The sequence below is a fragment of the Triturus cristatus genome, chromosome 10 (assembly GCF_964204655.1).
Source record: "Triturus cristatus chromosome 10, aTriCri1.1, whole genome shotgun sequence".
NCBI classification, from domain to species: domain Eukaryota; kingdom Metazoa; phylum Chordata; class Amphibia; order Caudata; family Salamandridae; genus Triturus; species Triturus cristatus.
The window spans coordinates 156883175-156903596 of record NC_140593.1 but is presented as its reverse complement, the minus strand read 5'-3'; the positions used below and the strand labels follow the sequence as shown (position 1 = coordinate 156903596).

General features: G+C 44.7%; 1 protein-coding gene across 4 annotated transcripts in view; it reads right to left on the bottom strand.

Annotated features, from left to right (window-relative positions):
• Nucleotides 1-20422, bottom strand: part of KLF8 (KLF transcription factor 8) — a 763154-nt gene that overhangs the window by 617535 nt on the left and 125197 nt on the right. The window contains exon 2 of one of the 4 annotated variants that reach the window (XM_085630698.1): nt 15404-15473. The exons of the other annotated variants lie outside the window; for them this stretch is intronic. The gene's annotated coding sequence lies outside the window, so the exon portion shown is untranslated. The remainder of the gene's footprint in view (nt 1-15403; nt 15474-20422) is intronic. 4 annotated transcript variants of the gene reach the window in all.

Below are 20422 nucleotides of genomic sequence, written 5' to 3'. Positions count from 1 at the left end.
TGACTCGGGTCTTTCACTCACCCGTCAAATTAATAATCTGCAACTTTGCAAGCTCTGGAAAATTCTTACTCTCTTGCAAACAACCCACCAAACTGAATCCACAAGATGCCTTTTAAGGGGGTCTGGACTACTGACACTTGTTTTAGAGGGGTCTTTCTAAGAATGATATACACAGACTACAAAGGCTTTCAAAATCAGGCTGGAGAGCAGGCCCCATAAAACCAGCACTAAAACCACTAAACAGACTTAAAGTGAAAGTAAAGATCACATTAAAGACACCGTATTATTGACAAATCCTAAGGGAACAGAGGAGGTCCATCACACCTTCAAAAGTGGTCCCCAAAGGACATCCCTATTACGAACGCCTGATCTCCATTCAGCGGCCATTTTTTTGGGAGTTAAAAAACCTGGCCCATGGGCCATCCTGAACCCCATTTCAGAGTCGAAACTGGCCACCGCCAACGTGGAAAACTCCTCAAAACAGCATTCAGATAGAAAAAAGCAAGCAAATTAGTTTATTGGGACGAATGTCCATAAAACATGATTAAACAAATACAACACAGTAAAAACCATAAAATCACAATCCCATAAAATCGACCCATATCTGATTAAAATACGACTAAATGGTTTGTACGCTTCCCCTGTCATTTCTAATAGAGTAAAAAAGCGTGTGAGGCCTACAGCTGCGTTAAAAAAAGCTAATATTCGTCAATAGCGCTATCCCTTCCTGTCTAGACCAAGGCTTATAGTTAATAAACAAGGGTTTTAAAAACGTATTACAAGACGATTTAAAATACAAACACTATCAAAATGTGGCATATAAACCACTTCTATGGAGGGCATGGACACACCCTACTGTGCGCTATCCAGCTCTTATACCATTCTTGACTAGAGAAAATCAAATTGCAGCCAAGCCAGATTTTTCTTAACGATACTTATGATCTGGCAGATTAAAGGCATAAGGGAATGGGTCACTGTGTCATAGGGTTTTATATGCAAGACTGATGGAAGGTTTCTTTGACAAATGGGTATCATCGAGACTGGCAGAGACTTGAAATGTTGAGTCTTTCAATAATTGGAAGGAAAAGGGTCCCTTTGTAAAATTTCAGATAGAAAAATCACATTGGGGACATTCCATAACTAATACTCGAACATTCTACAGTGTTCACCTACACATATTTTGTCTGCCAGTTAGGTCCATCTTTAGGTTTCGCCTAGACAGGGCATGCGCTGTCTCTGTGAGACATTTTGTTTACACACAGTGGGCTTACAGCCCGCCCATAGTTTACCATTGGTTAGCGCCAGTGTTGCTCTCGTTTGCTTCTTTCCTGTTTCTCACGGTTTGTGGGCGACATGCCCCCTTCATGCCATCTGGCCCTCCCCAGGAGGACGGATTAACTACATGTGTCCTCCCCCAGCTACCGTTTTGAGTCCTACTTTTTTGTGTTGGAGCACTCCATGCGAGTGCTTCTGTTTTGAGATCCTCTCTCATATCTGCTTCCACAACACAACCGGGCCCCTTCCAGTATCACTCACAGTCTGATGCATGTCACTGCAAATACTACCAGCAAAATAAAATACCCCCACCGCCTGCTGCAATGAGTGGGTGAAACTCTCACGGCAAATGCTGTATGTCACAGCACCCATGGACTGACATCGATACGCACAATGATTTGACTCAGTGCACTGATGTGCATTACTACACGCTGTTACAGCTCCAGTGCCGGTAGAGCATATCACGGCCACACTTCAAGAACGTTAGTGAGGCTATCTCAGTTGCACGACTGTATCTCCACACAGAAACCGCGCACATTGCACACCTTGCCAGCGAACATACGCTTAAAGAGCCCTGCCCAACATGTTGAGCTGGCCACTGCTTCGTGATTGAGTAACAGATGTTTGTTCTGGTGAACAAGCACTTCCTGCAGATTATTTAAATTAACTTCCAGGCAGTAGAGCTGGGAGAAAACGCATGTCTGGTTGGCTCTAGATTAATTTATCTTAGTGAGCTGGACATCGATAGGTAAACATACAATGATTAGGTTTCGCCTACACAGCGCATGCGCTGTACATGCGAGCAGGGGCAGCTATTCAATTGGAACGGAGGAGCGTCGCCCCACTTACGTGCCCCAAGAGATAACAAGCATTGGCATAGCCAATAGGTTTTGACTTTGGGACCTTATAAGTGCTTAGCCAGAGCTATTGGCTTTGGCAATGTATTTAAGCTATGCTGTAAAGCAGCATGACTACTGTGCAGCATGTTGAAAAGTTATAATAAAAAAAGTGTCAAGTATTATTGTTACCTTATATGTAACCAAGAAGACATATAGAACTGAACGACCCTATTAAAAAAAGAATTAACATAAAAAATCTCTTCTAGTTTTCTTGTTCTCGCAATGCTTATTGAGAAGAAGTGGAATTAAAAGTATTCTTTTTTTTAATATTACAACTAAGACCAGTAACCTTTCTAATATGGTGGGAAAACGTTTTTTTAGTCTTCCATGGTACTCCGGTTGGGGGGGAGGGGGGTGTTCAGCTCATTGTTAAATCTCCTTGCATGTATAAGAAACTCAGAAGTGCAAATAGCTATGTTCACAATTTCAAAACCCTTTCGAAATTGGGAGAAAATGGTTTTGTGATTGTAAATTGCCTCTATTTTTTTGTGCATTTTTATATAGCACAAACTCTGACCCAAAGGTATTGAAGTGCTTTACGTGAGCACCAGTTACATTGCACAAGTGCACATTTATTTTTGGTAGGCAAGTGATTTGCCCAGAATAGACAGATAGACACTACAATAGACACATTGAAGTATACCTCCATATTCACACAATAACGTACAAAGGCTAAGACCAGGGCCACTGGAATTATACGGCACGGCTAAGTAAATTATGTGCCAGGAGAAGGCAAAATTACAACAACTCACCACAACTGAAACAGACTAGGTATGGAGGTCGGTTGATAAACACAAGACCTCAAACACACTTACAGTCACCTATCACAGCCTAAACAAAAACACGAACACACACTCTTACGGAGGTCAAACACAGATACCTGAAAACAAACACTCTCGAAGAGAGACAATTATACATAAACGCACACACAAAAAGTTAAACAAGGAGACATACTTATGAGCACAAGCTTGACATAAAAAAACCTGTAAATATGTTGTTTGTCGGCAGCATTGATGACGCTGTAAGTTCACAGTGCCTCTGCGCCACAAAATAAAATGTCTCCTGTATTTCTAAGACTGTTTTAATTTTGCGCATTGCGCACATGAAAGAGCACGCAAAAACACATCAATAAACTTTTGTACAAGGCAGAGTTGAACAATTTCTAATTGTGTACTTTGATCCAACTGAATACTTTTTTCTGAAAAGCGGCCTTTAACGCCATTCAAAAGGGTTCCTGAAAAAACATCTTTCACTAATGTGCCCAAATTCTAAATCGGTCCCTCCGCTGCTCTAACCGTGATCACCAAAGCGCCCCGAGGCGGTACCTGGGTGCGTGAAGCACACTGTGTGATTCATTTAACCTGCGTCATTCTTTCATGAACTTATTTATTTGTAGGGTGTTTGTTAGTTGATTCACTCATGCATTCAAAATGTAGTGGGGTTATGTTAAACACGTGATCAGATTACCCACCTAGTGATGTAACGAAACTTGAGGAGGACCCCTGCAAAGTACATGGAGTGGGCCACCCATGCTCCGGACCCTGTCAGGAGTTCTGAGGTCAGCCCCGCGGGGGCTTCGGGGGGCTAATGTTACCCTACTGAACCCAGCGCAGCTCTCGAGGTGGCAAAAGACAAGCAGCAAGCTAGAAAGCTGACAGTACATATTTTCCATTTACTTTGTATTCTCAACGAAAATCTTGTAACGCAAAATTATAACACGCGATTGTCTTTTTATCAACTCTTAACTGCGCATCATTCCGGAGTTTAAGTCTACACAGCGACGTGGGTTCTCCAAAAAAGTCACTCTATGATAGTGTCTACTTTGTTTCCAAGAAGCAATCTGAAAACCTACAGCACACGCGCAGTCTGATTTATACTTAAGAACACACCAGAAAGAAATGAAAAAAAAACATCAGTAGTTCCATGACACGCCTCTCAGTGCGACGGAGCGCTATGGTTAAACAAGGGAGGTGAGGGTCATCTACAGTCCGAGAAAGACTCGGTGGGTTGTGACCGGAAGGGACTTGAAGTGGCAGCGTGCAGCGCTGCTGAAAGGGTCATATGCTAGCCCGCGAGTGGTGCGTGCACGCACACTGAAAGGAATGTCAAGAATACAGCTGCCACCCTGTCGCAGATGCTCGCTCCCGCAAGCAAAAGGCTGTGGGAGTGAACATTTGCTAAAGAGGTGGGACATGCATCCGCCTTTAGCCATTTGCAGGCTACAAAAACATAAATGACACGTCCAAAAACCAACCAAATACCTGGGGGGAAAGTCCTAGGCACACGGATAAGTTTGGAGTGCTCACAAGAAGCCTCCCCATAGAGCAACGCATGCGCCCTGCGGTAGGCTCGACCTAAAAAATAAAATGGTAATTGATTACCATTTTTTTTTAATCATCCAGTCCTGAACTGAGCATCAAGACGAGGCAGGCATGCTGAGTGAGCAGGGAGGAGTGGTGGGCCAGAGGGATGCATTTGTAATTGTTTAAAGTGTGCATGTCTCTTTGGCCGGCCGTCTTGAGACGGCCAGCTAGACATGCACACTTTAAATCTCTCAACCCAGCTGTGTTAAGACAGCTAGTTTGAGAGCAAGTGCAGGCATCCAGTTCCCTCGGGAGCGGCAGAAGATGCCACTTCCACTAATCAGGGCACTGCTCACATGCTGGTTAATAGCACATGAACAGGTCTGGAGTGTTCAAAGGAGTTTGCTGGGGCCTGCATCGCAGTCACAGCAGAAGACATCGGGGTGAGGAGGACGTCGTCTCTCACGACCGATAAGTGTTTTTCCTTTTTTTAAAATTGTTTGCCCACCGCTCCACCCTCAGTAGATGCCAGTCGCCATTGTACGCGAGGCATTTTGTTTACATGCAGTGGAATTACAGCCCGCCCATAGTTTACCATGTCAGAATGGGTATTTACCCCAAACGTATAAAAGCACAAAGAAGTTTTGGCCGCACATTCCCCTTTAAAACAACCTTGCCTGCGAGCGCGGTTATGACATAATCTGCATATGAAATATTTGGCACTTTTCAAAGCTTTGTACCCCCTCTCCATATTCAGCATCTGCATTAGCATCATATCCCCCCTCCCCCCGCTGCTGTTTAATTCGCCCCCCCCTGATGAGCCAGAGTGTGACTTGTCCCTGGCATTCATGAATTTACTGCCTTTCAAGAACTCTTCTCAACCGACAGGCCAATTAAAGACTCTCACATGGGTGGCATTTTTGCAAGCAGTAAAATCAGGGGCATTTCTCTGTGCACACCAGGATGCATTCCCTGCTCTCACAGATATGCAGGCACCCTGAATACAAAAGAAACAATTGATGGACGGAATGCTGAACAATGCAAACATTCACCCCCAGTCACAAAGATCTGGGTTTAATCCATCATTCTTTTGATCACCACGCCACCCCAGTTTCAACCTAGCCATTTGCAAATCAGTCTTTACCCTGAACCTCATGGGAACAGTCCAGCCCGAACTGCCAGGCCAGGTCCTCCCTGGACCCGAAACAAGAATCTTGGGACCAGTTTCGGGGCATCACCCCATATCAGCCAGGCTAGCTTGAAACCAGTGGCGCAGTGAGCACGGGACCCACATCTGGGCATACCCTTCCCACTTAGGGTGACATATGCAAAAGAATACATGCAAATGCAAAAGAATGCACCTTCATACAGTACTTTTATTCTAACTTTTAGCCATATTGCACAGCAGCCACCCTGCTCTGTACCATGGCTTAAAGACATTGGCAAAAATAGCTCTCTCATAGGCTAAACATATTGGCTTTGCCAATGCTTGTTTCTGTTTGCTATGGGTGCAGGATTTAGGTACAACCTCCACAGTTTAGTTGATCAGTTTCGATGCGTCCACTATGATGGAGCAGAGTTTCCCTTCCAGTTTTTCTAATCTCCACTCAGATACTGAACCACAAGTTTTGTCATCCCTTCAAAGTAAATACTTAGGAGAAACTGCATAATTTTCTGCCTGGTCTGAATCCTTGGTGCTCTCATGGCCTTAAATAATGTCCTGTGTTAAATGAACTCCCGGCACAGGCAAAACAACATGAGGTGCCTGAGCATTCCTTTCTCAGTTCAGAAAGATGCGGTCAGGATTTGTGCTCGATTCCATTGTGACAGATGGACCTTTTAAGAATGAGAAGTCTCCTGGTCAACAGACCAACCTCTTCCCTGCCTTCTGGAGACCATTAAGGTAGAGCCCGTTTCAGGACGGCAGGTCCGTTTGGTCACTAACGGAGTTGGTTTACAGGTTTATTCTGGATATTTTTGTGTTTGGAGTTTTGGTTGTTGGTGTCAGGGGTTCAGATATCTCGATAGCATGTGTTGGGTTAGCTGATGATATCCTAGGTTGAAAACAAGGTCAAGAATTTCAGGGTTCTAGAGTCCTTGAAAGTATGAGTTAAACACATCTCCTACCTCGACCTCAACTCTTTGAAAGGATCAACACCAGATATCCCTGGTAATGGTTGATAGATGGATTTCCAGAGGTGTCGATATGATGGCACTGGAAGGTCCCCCACATTTGTTTCTCGCAGTTCGTAAAAGCTCTTGCTGTGGTACATGAAACTCAACTCAAAACTTGATTTTATTTTTTAGTAATAACCATTCATAATTGAATTTCCAAGATTTTTGGTACAGCATAATCACAAACCTCTCTCCGCTGCTTTCAGACTCAACAGCGAGTGCCTGTCCTGTGCGTAGTGGTTTTAGCAGCGTGCAGTCTGAGACAGTATACATGTGTTGGTTCATTTTCAAGTGTAGGTCCTAGCATGGCAACCCCATTGCTCGCCGTCCTTCTGGCCCCTTCGTGCAAGCATAAGATTAGTGTATTCGCAGTTCTTGGTCCCATAATTGCAGGTTGTTTTTTAAAAACTGTAGTGTAGGTGGCTTTGCATTTTGTTTTATTCAGCTAACATTGAAGAAGTATGTGCTTTTGGTATTGGTCCATGTTCTACTGGAAGTTTGCTTATCGTAAGGTCCGTGGCAGATTTTTTAGTTTGCACATATCTAATTCTGGGTGTTAAGGTTACAGTGAGCTTCAATTTCCTCACCTGCAAAACAGCAATTTTACATCCTTAGAGATTCAATATTTAGCTAAATTAGTGCTGGGTAATGTGTGATTAACAAGACGTCGTGTGCTGCAGTCTGGAATGTCGCTATGTTGTCTCCGACTATGCTCCGTATGTGAACCTATGTAACTGAATGTCTTTCAGCAGCAAGGATTTATTTCCTGTGAGGTGCTGTGTATTATTTGTCAAACTCTCTGGGCATATGCAAAAGTGTAGGATATTCACGCTCTATACAACAATATGTTTGTGAGGAGTGCCTGGAACCTTGCCGGTTTGAGTATTTTATGCTGGTATTTATTGTGGCCGTCCTGTTCCACATATATCTAGCAGTATCCAGGAAGGTTATGCTGGTCAGTGAGCCTGCCACAGTGTGGACACACTTACTACAAGACGCCATTAGCGGCGGGTATCTGGGCAAAGTGGTGGGGAGGAGGGAGAACCGGGGATGGTCAACAAAATAAAAAATAACTTACCTGCATCCACGCTCTGATCTGGCTCCATGTACTGCAGGCACAGGCTCCCAGAATCCCCTGCGGCCAATCCTGATGCTGCATGGTAGCAGTGTCATGATTGGCCAGAGCACCGTCGATTTGCGCTCCCACTTAAGACTGGGAGCCTGTGCCTGATCCCTCCAGCCCCAGCAATGCAGCTGGGGTTGGAGAGAGCTTCAGTGCGCATAATGGTTTGGCCATCCTGCTTTTATTTGATTTTAGTTTAAATAATTTGTACTTAATTCATTAAATAGACCTTAGTGCAATACCAACGGGCATATAATACAGAGCAAAAATGATTTGCACTAAATGTACAGTAATTTGCTTTAAAAAGGTACACGGATAATTATAATAGATTGAAATATAGGTTAAAAAGGAGAAATACCCAGATAACTATAATTTACAGATTACAAGTGATATCAATATATCTCATATGACATGCATCCACAAGCATTCAAGCATATTCCAACCACTGTATATTTCATACATATCTTAAGTCTACTAAAATTAGGACAATAAAACTAACATCAATCACCCCACCCATAGTTACCCCTAATCAAGAAAAGCAGTCAGAAATAAAGTGTCAAAATATTCCACATGCTCAATGATATCACAGGAGTACCCATTATCACCCAGTTTGGCAGTATTAAACTAGATTTCCCTTCCCTTACCTGCAGGGACTAAGGAAGTTATTCAATGAATCTGTGTCTGCTTCCGAGGCCAACAAACTATCCACCAGGTGCTCCAACGCTTTAACCCTTTCAATTTTCCTTCGTCCTCTTAATTTCACGAAACACCACACTCTCCAAACTTGCCCATTTAATCATTTCTTTACGCCATCTAGTAATTTGAAGACCATATGCTGATTTCCAGTGCATAGTCAATCCTCGTTTTGCCAAAATCAAACCTAAGTCAGTAAATATAGTAGTAGTTTTCTTATTTTTAGGACGAGGGTACCCCCCTAGGAGGCAGACTAAGGGTGTACAATGGATATCCCGCAAGGTTATTCCATTAATATATTCTATTACTTCCTCCCAGAACCCAGTTAATGAAGGGCAAGACCATGCCATGTGGAAAATTTCTGCCCCCCCACCCCCCAACTGCGCACATCCAAGGCATTTTTCAGCAGCAGTCTCGTAAAACTTGTTAATCCTGCCAGGTGTAAGATATGCTCTATGCAGGCTATAGAAATTAATTAATTTGAACCTAGCTTTTCTAGAAACAGAATGGTATATGCGCTACAATCATATCCCAGTCCAAATCATTAATTCGGTGACCCAAGTCTCTCATTTTAATTTCAGCTCAGCAAGAGGAGAAAGAATATTTTCATGAATCGCACGATATAGATTCAAGACCGTTCTTACACACCCTGTTGTTGTACAGAGCTGTTGACACCCCTGATGTGTGGCAGGTTCTGCATCTCCATTTCTCCAACAACTCCATATTGTTGCAACCAATTGTCCTCTATGTATATTAAATTCTTCATCCCGATATAGGTCTCCAATACGGTTTAGGGCCGGCCAAACCGTCATGTGCACGGATTACAGTGCAAAGCACTCCTCCACCAGCCTGTCATCTCTTGCCCCGCCCCCAAGCCTCAGTTCCGTCAGCCAAAATAAAACGATAATAAACAAGTGTTTAGTATCGTTCTATTTTAATATGTTTGGCTGCTGGCGGGGCGGGCGATGCTCCTCTGCCATAGCGGGGGAGCCGCCGCTGCAAGACGCTCTAGAAGAAGAGGCTCACCCTCTTGCTAGGCTTGTACAGCGATATAGACTAGAGAAGCAGGCAGGAGAGGAATGAATTGTTGCAGAACAGCACGATGGTGCGTGAAAATTTCGTTTTATGCAGTATGCTGCAGAGAGTAACACGTTTTAGTATCTCTGCAGCAACACAACGCTGCCTCTTTCAGAACAAGCATTAGCAAAGCCAATAGTTCTCGCCTTTGGGAACTACTGGTGTTGGCAATGGTTTTAAGCGATGCTGTGCATATGACACAGCAGCAGTGGCTGTGTCATTTTGTAGGCACATGCACCACACATGCATGCACATACGCAATGCATGGGGATTGTTTTTTTTTTTAAATTTCCAGATCCAAGTTGGTTTGGTAGGGGAAAAAAAAAAGTTAGTGGCAGAGTGTTTTTTTTTTTTATGTGGATGCAGGAAGCAACAAGGAGAGCGGTACTGGTAGGGGGAAGGATCACAGAGGACGGGATCAGAAACAACACAGAGGTGGAGGAAGAAGTACACAACATGGTGTGAGAGAGCAAAGTGAAAAGGGGGAGAAGAACATGGACAACTAAGCAATGTGAGGGAGAAGCACACAAGGGCAAGTGCAGCATGGAGGGGTGTGGGGGAAAAGCACACGGGCAAGTTTAAGTTTCTTGGTTTATATAGCGTGCTGAATCACCCTATTTCTGCGCTTGGACGGTAATCTTAACAGCCAGACCAGAGGGCTAGAAAAGGTGAGTTTTAAGAAGTTTCCTGAACTGCGAGAAGTTCGAACAGTTGCGAAGCTGAAGAGGTAGTTCATTCCAAAAAGCAGGGGCAAGATGAGTGAAAGCTTTGCCGCCACTGCGCGCTTTTTTAATTCTGGGGGTGCATAGTAGGAGTTTAGAACCTGATCTGAGGGGGTGTACTTGATTAGTTTATTAGAAAGATAGGAAGGGCCTAGGTCGTTTAAGGCCTTGAAGACAGTGCAGCCTATCTTGAATTTCACTCGCTTTCTCACAGGGAGCCAGTGGAGTTTTTGGAGAAGAGGAATAGAGGGGGTTCCAGGTGGGGCGCCCGTTACCAGGCGAGCAGCCGTGTTCTCACAACTTGTAGCTTGTTAAGGGAGGCTTCATTGCCCGATAGAAGCAAAGCATTACAATAGTCTAGTCTACTTAGTATCAGGGCTTGCATCAGTGTTTTTTTAGTGGAAGGGGGTAGCAGGGGAAAGATCCTTCTAAGTAGACCTAGAATATAGTAGCAGGTGCCAGCAGTAGTGTTGGCATGAGCGTCTAGAGTGAGGTTCTGATCGATTCTGATACCTAAGTTCTTGACCACTTCCTTAGGCGACGGGGCATTACCCAACTTCTCGGGCCACCAGCTGGGAGACCAGCATATGGCAGCTCCTCCAAACAGCATGATTTCAGATTTTTCGGTGTTTAATTGGAGGAAGTTATTCCGCATTCAGGAAGCGATAGCCATCATGCCCTCGGAGAAGATGAGTTGTATGTTTGGTCTGTTCTTGTCAAAGGTGAGGAGGAGCTGGGTATCATCTGCGTATGAAATGGGATTAACCCCTTCAGTGCCCATGACAAGCTGGACTCGTCATGGGCCGTGGTGGCGCTGTGCCCATGACGAGTCCAGCTCGTCATAGACCCCGCCCGCTAATACAACGGCCGGCACAGGGCGGGGAAAGGGGCGGGCACTGAAGGGGTTAAACCCTAAGTTCCTCATGAGTTTAGCCAGGGGGGTCACATAAATGTTGAAAAGGGTGGGGCTCAAACACGAGCCCTGAGGGAAGCCCTTGGTAACATTAGAAGGGACAGATCTGTAGGGACCCAGGGTGACGGTCTGGGTTCTATCAGTTAGAAAGTCAGTCATCCATTGCAATGCAAGCCCCTGAACCCTTATGTCTTATAGTTTCTCCAGTAGGTTCTGATGTGAAATGGTATCAAATGCTGCCGATAGGTCAAGCAGCACCAGAAGTGCTGCCTGACCATTGTCTAGTGCCATCCTGATGTTATCAGTTACCTCCATTAGAGCTGTTTCGGTACTGTGTTTGACCCGGACGTCAGACTGGGAGACATCTAGCAAGTGAGAGGATTCGATGAAAGCAGACAGATGTTTATTTATGTTTCTCTCAATAAGCTTACTCTGTAGGGGAAGCAGGGATATGGGGCGATAATTGGTCAGCTCAGAAGTCTGAATCTTGAGATTTTTGCGTATGGGAATTATCTGAGCATTTTTTCCATTCAGAAGGAAGTCTACCTGAGCTCAGGGAGCTGTTAAGGATGGAGCAGATGGGTATGGCAAGTTGAACCGAAAGTCTGGAAGATATTTTGGCAGGGATAATATCAAGGGGAGAGCCTGATTTAGTACTGTTAAGAAGGGATATAACTTCTGTTGGGACGAGCGGAGGGAAGCAGTGTAGTTGCGAGGGAAAGTTTTGATGGCTAGTGTACCCCGCTATGGAAAGGGGAGAGACAGCATTAGTTGAAATAATTTTCTGATATATGTTTTCAATTTTTTGACTAAAAAAGGAATCTATGTTATCACAGGGATGAAGATTCTGCAGTATCACAGGCTCTGGGATTCGTATAGGATTTAAGGATTTGAAAGAGGGTTCTGGAATGGCTTCCAGCTTGATCCAATTGGAGTGAGATGTGGAGTTTGCGAGCAATTTTGATATTTTTATGGTAAGAAGTCAGAGCGGCCCTGTAACTCGCTTTATTTTGCTCATTGTGAGAGAGTCGCCAAATCCGCTCCAGCTTCTTACATTGGCTCTTTTCCGCACGCAAAGCAGGAGAATACCAGTTAGAGGGGGTGAATTTAGGAGAGTGGGTCTGGAGTTTCATAGGGGCTGCCTTATCTGTAGTATTTAAGATGACAGAGTTAAAATGGGATAGTTGTTGTTCTACATTATAAGTGGCAGTGTCAATGTCCCAGGAGAGAAAAGGGGACAGAAGATGATCAGGCGTCAATTTATGCCAGGGTCTATACCAGCGATTAATATGAGATGTGAGGCTGGGGGAGATAATGGGACTGGTAAGTTGAAAGTTCACCAGAGAGTGGTCCGACCAGATCAGAGCGTATGTTTCTCCACTTACAATGTTCTGGGAGTTAATTAGAATGAGGTCCAGGGTGTGACCAGCTACATGGGTGGGGTTGGTATTAATTTTTAAAAGTCCAGAAGAGGCCAGGTCTTTTAGACACATCATGGCGTTGTGGCTAAGGGCATCTTCACTATGAATGTTAAAATCTCCTAAAAGGAGAAAATTACGGGTGGCAATCACATGAGGAAAGATTAATTCTAATAGTTGACTGGTAAAGCCCGGTAACGGGCCCGGGGGCCTGTACACAAGAGCTCCTTTCCAGCTCCGTTGGGGGTGTAGGTCAGGTCTAAATTTGAGGCATTCAAATGCATCAGTACACAGCTGGTCAAGAATAGAAACGGATATGGATTCTCTGAAAATTAAAGCTATACCCCCACCATCTCGACCCGTCCTGTCAAGTCTTTGGATGCGGTATCCATACGGTAGCGCCAAAGCAAAGGCTAGGATGGAAGAGGTTTTTATCCAAGTTTCTGTGAGAAATCCAATGTCGGGACTTTGATCAGTTAGAAGGTCCCATATACTGGCGGCGTGCTTAGAGAGAGATCTGACATTAGCTAAAAAGCTGTTCCATTTAGTAGTATTAGGTGGTATATGGGCATGGTCATGAGAAATATCCCTAGGCGGGTCATAGCACATACCTGAGTTGGACAGGCCAAGAATGGGTTGTGGATTGGGGTAAGTAATGCTCTGGTATCTGCCGGCCAGGCACGAAAAAGGCCCATCAGGTAGGCAGTGCGAGTGAGCTAGAAGCCTGCAAGGATTATGTATGATGCTGAGCAGTTTGTCTCGCGTATAAAGGTACTGCGGGCTTAGGGCATCAATATTGTCGGGGGGGGGGCAAACAACCAGGGGTACTGACTCCTGGCGACAGACTGGCGCGGACGGGCGCAGACGGGCTTGCCTTAGGCGCGCCAGCGGCGCGCCCGCTGCGCGCGTCCGCTGCGCGTCTCGCCAGGCATCCCCTGATCAGGATTCAGCCACTAGAGCACCGCCCTCCCTTCCGGTCCCAGCCGGAAGTGTACCAGGCCGTTTCCGTCAGCACTAACTCCCTCCACTCAACGGGCAAGCCTGAGTTGGACCAAGAAGAAGTGCTTGGAAGGCGGCACAGGCAGCAAAGTGGTGCAGTGTAAATGCAGGTATTTAAAAGTATCTAAAAGTAATTGCCAAGTACAATATAAAATTGGAAAGAGGTAAAGTGCAGGCGCAAGCGAGCAATCGCCTTCAGCAGCACAGAGGTCTGTCCAGCATTAGCGCGTCCGCTGCGCGTCTCGCCAGGCATCTCCTGATAAGGTTTCAGCCACTAGAGCGTCACCCTCCCTTCCGGTCCCAGCCGGAAGTATACCAGGCCGTTTCTGTCAGCACTAACTCCCTCCAAGAGTATCATGGAGTGCAGTGGAGGGGCAAAGAGAAGTACATGAGAGAGACAGCTGAAAAAACCATGTGCTATCATGGAGTGCTTAACCAAAAAATAAAACAGAGTGTTTGAAAAGTAAGTAGTGGAAGGACACATGTAATAAGGCCATGTTTCGGGGCAGGACAAACAGAAGAAGTGGAAGGAAAGCCCATACAACCAGTCATCGAAGCAGTATTGTCTGCATTTATAGGTTGCTTTATTAAAAGCATGCCAAATGCGATAAACACTACATCATCTTATTCCCAGTGCATAGCAATTAAAATGTACAAGGTAATCAAATATGAAGTCTATGCAAATATGAATCTGCCCAGAGCACTCTCCCTAGGGTTCAAAGCAACATAGCATTTGTTCTCAATGTATCCGTATTGTTTTAGGTGAGAACAAGTTACTGAAAAGTAAACAAACATATGCCACAACCTTTCATGAAAACAATAATCAAGTAATGAACTGAATATGGTTTTAAAAAATGAAGAGATTCTATAGGAATTAAGAACCATGTTTAGTGAAAGGGTGCTGGTGGTTAGGGTAGGAAGGTTAAAGTGGTGGTGATGGTCAGGGTGGTGAGGATGGTGAGATTGGTGGGGTGGCAAAGCTTGTGAGGGTGGTAGTTGTGAGGGTGGTGGTTACGGTGGTGAATGGGTAGTGAGGGTGCTAAGGATTGTGAAGGTAGGGTGGTGGTGGTTAGAATGGTGTTGGTAATGGTAGTGATGATGCTGAGGGTAGTGGTGGTGATGGGGTAGGTGTAGTGATTGTTAGGGTGGTGGTGGTAAGGTAGTGATGGTAGTAGGGAGTTGGTGAATTTGGTAGTGGTTAGGGTAGGGGTGGAGTTAGGGTGGGTTGGGGTGGTTATGGTGGTGAGGAGGGTGTCAGTAGAGGGGTGGTGGTGGTGAGGGTGGTGTAAAGTTGGTGGTTTAGGTGGCGGTTGGAGGTTAGGGTGGTGGCCATTAGGGTGTGGAGGTGGTAGTGAAGGTGATGGTGGTTAGGGTAGGGTGGTGGTGGTCAGGGCAGGGTAGTGATGGTAAGTAAGGCTGCTGGTGGTGGCAGGGAGGTGGTGGTAGAATGGTGGAGGTGATATGGTGGTGGTAGTGGTAGGGTGGTGATGGTGGTTAGGTTGGTGGTGGTTAGGGCGTCATGGAGTGGCGGTAGGGTAGTGATGGGATGGTAGTAGTAGAACAGATGTGTGGTGGTAGGGTGATGTGTGGTGGAGATACTGTTGTGTTGGTAGGATGGTGTAGGGCTGGAGTGGTAGGGTGGTGGTGCTAGGTAGGTGGTACTAGGGAGTAGATGGATGGTGGTGAATATAGGGGTGGTGAGTAGGGTGGTAATAAGGTGGTGGCGTTAGGGTTGTGGTAGCCATACTGTTCCAGGGGACGATGAACAAGAAGCAACAATGGGGAATAAGAAAGAACAAAAAGTACCTCTATTCCAGCGCAAGCAGTGGAAGGGCAATCGTTAAAAAGTAGCAATCTGTACTTGGTCCATGCTCCACTGAAGGGAGAAATGAAGAAATCAGCAAGCACTGAACAATCAGGAGCCAGCAAATAAGAGTAGCAATGAAGCCAATTAATGATAAGCAATGGACGGGCTCCAAGCCCTTTTAGTAAACAAAATGTCTCGCACATGCACATACGCTGTCTCAGCGAGACCTAAAAAGACAAAGCTAAAAATTAATGCTGCTACAAAAACAATTTGCCTTTGGTTCCACCTTGTGGCACTTTTTGTGTACTACGGTTTGTTAAACTCAAAATTGAAAAAAACAGAAATATCAATAGGAATGCAGTTAGTCACACAAGGCACAATACATTACACCCCCCACTGTCATGGAACACAGACCACTGCATACAACATGTTGGTCAACACAGACTGAACACAGCAACTTCATTTAGATCACGCTCAAGCCTATCATTATGCCTATTAACTTAACTGTTCACTGCTGTGCCTGTCACATATATTGCGAAACAAAAGGCCTGACTTGCACTTTGTAATACATTTTGTAACATTACAAAACATACTACAAAGTGCTATTCACAAACTACATGCAGAGTTTACATCTCTGCAATTACCTATACTTATGTGTGTGGAGCTCTCTGCCCCGACTGTAGAGTCTCCGCAAATGTAAGTATAATTATAGCAGTAAATGTGGGTGGGGCAGAGAGGAGTAGCTTTTGAAAGGGGTACGCTTACTCCAAAAGGAGATGGGATTAGGGATTCCAATGGTACACCCCGGGATGCTCCCTGAGGTCAGCAAAGCAAGCACTGGTTAAGGTCCCAAGAGTCAAAAAGACAAAATGAGGTGGCAGATGCCTCTCCCATCTAGCTCCCAAACTATGGGACAAGTTGCCACTCAATATTAGATCCCTACTGGTCCATACACATTTCCGTGCCTTTTTGAAAACTTGACTCTTTCCCACCCAGTAACAAACTGTTCTTTCTTGGGCTTTCTCTTCTCTGTTAGCGCCAAGACGCCTCGACAATCGAGCGCTTAATAAATATTTTACTTACTTACTTAGGGAGGAGTTAAAGGGACTTAGGAAGCCTCATGGAGGGGTTTAATGATGAACGTCACCCAACCACACAAGAGTAAGGCAATTGCTATACTCCGGGAGTGGATACGTGTAACTTACACTTTTGTAGTATATTTACACTTCGAGTTTGTGAATACTGAATAGTAAATTTACTCCTAATTGTAAATTGATCATGGGCCTGATTTTGTGAATCAGGCCCATAGACTGAATGTCGCCAATACAATTGTTAATCTTGAATTTTATATCCTAGTCGCTAAAGTTGCTAAAACTTGACTTAACAATACAGTAAACGTCCTCTTTCCCCTTGGATGCTTTATTCTTTGCTATGATCAGACGGAATAGCAGCAGTGATCCATTCGAACTCTACCTGCTTCTGTTACCTAATAACTCTTATTCTGAATTTCAATGCCTTCACCTTGAGGTCAATTTATTAAATGTGCCTAGCATTAGATTAAATGCTGTCTGCCACTTCATGGTGACAATTTTCCATTGAGCAGTCAGTCCATGGTACAAACCAGCAGATTCTCTCAAATTCAAGCATTTTTTTATGGAACTACTACTATTACTTTTACTACGACTACTCGTGAATCCAACAACACAGCAGTTAACTTATTTCAATCAACTTACTCAACATTGTCACAAACGTACCCCATTATGGCCCATTAAAGGCTACACTCTTGATTTAGTTACGTAAAAAAAAGATCAACCCTTAAATGAGGAAAACCCACTCCCAGAGAACTGAACTTATCATTTCCAGGTTTCTTTCTCATTAGCCTTTACATATAGTAGAACATTTGCCCAACCCACAAAGAAGATAACTTGCTTTCATGATTTACACCAACTATCTGGCAGTAGTGATCCTGGACAATGTCCCCTCTAGCTACCAAGATGACAATTCCTCCTCTTCTAATTATATGCATAATACCTAAGCTTCTTCAAAGGAAGAGAACAGACATTATGCCCCAGTGCTCTGTAGTGAACTCTTTAGAGAAAGAAATATTCAAGAGTGGTGGATAATAAGTGGAAACAATCTTCCATCCTTTTCCAATATAGATAAGCTGTGGGCAACATGAAGATTTTATAAACGCACACCTTTAACGCAAAGATCACCCCCCCCCCTCCAAAAAAAACCTTTAAAAATTGTCCTAAACCACTTTTGTATGTAATAAATTGGCCAAAAATCCTCCTAACTCTTTCACAGTTGAAGATTCTGCAGCTAAATGTAGGGAACTTCTTGGAGAAAGAAAATATTTAAGAGTGGTGGAAAAAAAATAACTATCTTCCTCCTTTTTCAATCTAGATAAGCTTTTGGCAACTTGGAGATTTAATAAAAGCACACCTTTAACATGAACAGCACCAAAGCAAACCTCTTGACATTTCCAAAAATCGTCCTAGACATTTTTTGTGAGTCATAAATTGGCCAATAAACCTCCCAACTCTTTCACAGTTGAAGATTCTGCAGCTAAATGTGCAGAATATGCAAATTGTTTCATGCTGAAGTAAATCCATCAGTAAATCCATTTAACATATTAAACAGACATTGCCTCAACATAACAGAAAAAACACATAGGCATAATAAACCCAGAGTTAAACTGGTCATATTTTAACAAATCTCAAAGAGCGAATTTGTAAAAATTATCATTAAGGCGAAATCAACAGGTTAAAGGTGAAGTCAGCAAATAATTTCACATAAACAGCGTCGTGACATACTGAGGAAACTTGAGCCATTAGATGTCAACACACTGGAACAACTTAGGTAACATATCCCTGGCACAATGTAAGTTCTTGGATTGCCTTAAACTTGGTGGTTAGAGATCTTGTACAATAAATACGCTGACGACAAACAACTAAAGCGCAGAGTCGTCTGATCGAAGATATTTTGTATATTGGCCAAATAACTCAGATTTTGCAAGAGTGGATGACGACCCACCACTTCAAACTCAACCCAGTAAAATGCTCCCCCTTCTCTCCCTTACAAAATCCTGGATCGACTACTGCAAGGTCCTTGTTTGTCACCCCGCTGTCATTGACACGTAAAGATGCTGGGTTTCATTTTAGATGACAGTCTAATAGTCTCAATTATAGCTTGGTGGGCTGCCCACCAGGTGACCAGAGGCTAAGGCCTCTGTTACTTGGCAAAGGACCACCCAGTCCATTGTGAGAGTTCCCACCTGCCCGGGGGAACCAACTGCTTCAGAACAACTATTGGTTAAAACAAGACAGCAAGATGGTATGTATCACTCAGTCATGTATACAGCCTCACTATTTTTAAATCACTAATAAGCTGAAAATCTCTGGAGGCCAATGGTCCTTACAAAGTGCAGGATACCTTCTCCTTGAACCTCGGGGTTTAAAAAAAAAAAAGAGAGCACTATGACCCAGTGTGGGCAACTGGGGCTACTGGTGGGGGAGTGGGGTACCTTTCATGATGTGGAGTACCCTTTCCTTGCAGAAATATCTGTTGGCTGGATCGGCTTCCATTACTGGAAGTATGGTCACAGATCGACGGTAGGAATGAGAGTAGGCAATTTGTAAAGTATTTATGCAGCATTTCAAACAGTAATAAAGTGAAAGCACAACACAGGAAAATTCGCATACCAAATTAGAATGATAGAGTAAGTTTCAATAAATAAAACAAAAATCAAAATGAGAAAAATCCAAATCAGCAGAATAGGAGATAAACAATTTTAAACATTTCAGTGACTATAGCACCAAGAAGCATTAAGTGGTAACAATGGATATCTGGTTGCTCTAGACCGGAAAAATGGCACATGTTCAGGCTGATCTTAATGGAGTGCCAGTCAGCTATAGGAACCCACCTACGTCTGCTGAACACAATACACTAATACTGGTTGTGAAGAGATGCTAGTCCTGCGTAGAGGATGCGTTGCGCAGCAGTGTTGATGCGTGGTCCAGGCGAGGTGATGCATCATGCAGAGGTGCATGCGATGCGATGTCCTTGCGAGGGGATGTGTCAATCAGTGGCATGCTTGAGAGAGGATGCGTCAATCAGCTGCAATTCTGATGAGCTGTGATGGGCGATGCAGAGTCCTTGTGTTGAGGAAGCCCATGCAGCAGCAGCGATGCATCTATTCTGCTGGGGGTTGCAAGAGCAGCAGAGGTGATGCATTGGTTTTGCTGGCTCCACAGATGGGCTGGCAGAGCACCTTCAGGCCCACTTCCAAGGGTCCGGCACTGGAATGGCACCACTTGGAAGATGATGTTCGGCCCTCCCGAACACATTCCACCAAGTCATTCCTGCAGACAACCACCGGTGTCTCTGGTTCCCTTTGAGGGGAGGGGAGTCAAGGGAGCGTGGAGCCTGGAAAAATGGCCCAGGTAGCTGCCAATGGTCCGGGATGATAGGACACCTGAGGAGGACCATCCTGAACCCATTGGGGAGAACACTGCCGCCCACAAGACCTCCCTGAGCTTGCTGGATGGCAAGTTGTGGGTTTGCCTACCAGGGAGGAATTTTACAAAGTGCAGAAGGAGTGCCCAACTCTAGAGGACATGAGGCGGCAAGCTGAGGCCCTAGCAACAGGTGATACCGCTGGAGATGGTTATCTATTGGGAGAATAAGCTCCTTTACAGTGAGCCTAAAGTTCCTGGACCTGGGGCAGGCCGTTTGCTGGTAGTCCCTCAGTGTTACAGTTCCTTCCTACTGGGGTTGACTCATGAGATCCCCCTAGCAGGACATCTTGGACAGGACAAGACCTTCGCCAGACTTGTCCCCTACTTCAATTGGCACAGGATGCAGGGAGCCTCAGATGCATTCTGAAGGTCTTGCCCCACCTGCCAGCCCAGTGGGAAATCAGGAAAATAGTTTAAGGCTCCACAGACTCCTTTACCTCTCGTTGGCACTCCCTTTGAGAGGGTGGGCATCACATTGTTGGTCCCTTGGACCACTGA